The sequence below is a fragment of the Amblyomma americanum genome, chromosome 5 (assembly GCF_052857255.1).
Source record: "Amblyomma americanum isolate KBUSLIRL-KWMA chromosome 5, ASM5285725v1, whole genome shotgun sequence".
NCBI lineage: Eukaryota > Metazoa > Arthropoda > Arachnida > Ixodida > Ixodidae > Amblyomma > Amblyomma americanum.
In genome coordinates, this window is record NC_135501.1 from 191,026,775 (window position 1) to 191,027,657 (window position 883).

Below are 883 nucleotides of genomic sequence, written 5' to 3' on the forward strand. Positions count from 1 at the left end.
ATGTAAGCTACGTGAATGAAACTCTACTAAAAGAAACTAAAAGAAGCATTTAAGATCTTGGCAAGAAAGCTATTCTCCAACTTTTATGCACGATGAGGTGTTAATTTGTTTTTTCATAGCCATTGAGTTACGCGCCGCCGCACCGCCGGCTGCCGCGAGATGGCGCGACCAGTTTTTCGAGGCGCATGGGCCAGAGTCCTGGGGTTATAACACCTAATTTATTTTGTTTCTTGTCGTTAAAATGATTTGTTAGGTTAACTTCAGTTACTGATTTCTGTCAGCAGTCCCAGGCCGTTCCGTTGTTGCTTTTCAAACAAAATTGCTCTTAATGTGGAAAATAGAGCTCCGCAAGAATTGTATTGGCCACTAGTACTAAACAGAGGTATGAATCGCTTGACATTCGATTTCTGTCCGCGTATATGTATTGTACTTACCAAGTGCTGAGCCTCCGGCGATCAGCGAGGTCGGGGCTCCGTGTTGAGGTCTGCCATTGCACTGCGGTAGACTGAAGCGCGTCACTACTCCAAATAGGCAGTAGGTGGGCACATAATTTTTGGTAGTTGGGGCTTGGCGGTGTGCGCCGAGCCCCCGTACTAAAATTCCAAAATCAGAATGAAACTACAGCTTCGTGTACGAAATAATGCATGTCTGTTTTTTGCCCTACGGCTTACGTTTTCGTATACTGTCAAAGAATAAGCTTGCAGTTCAGATCTTCTTTCGCTCCGCCCTTGGAAATGAAGATGGGTCGCGCTGGTGGCTGGTTGCGCGTCCATGCCGTTGGTGCCGCCATGGTCGGAACGATTGTAGCGATCGTGGTATCTTCGGTAAACACGGCTTAAGTGAAACTTCATGAAAGTTAAATTTCTCGACCACGCTAGATAAT

General features: G+C 46.1%; 1 non-coding gene across 1 annotated transcript; it reads left to right on the plus strand.

The window, feature by feature from the left end:
- Window positions 1-426: 426 nt before the first annotated feature.
- Window positions 427-590, plus strand: LOC144135600 (U1 spliceosomal RNA). Its single transcript, XR_013315546.1, has one exon. It is a non-coding gene; the product is annotated as a U1 spliceosomal RNA (small nuclear RNA).
- The last annotated feature ends 293 nt before the right edge of the window (window positions 591-883 follow it).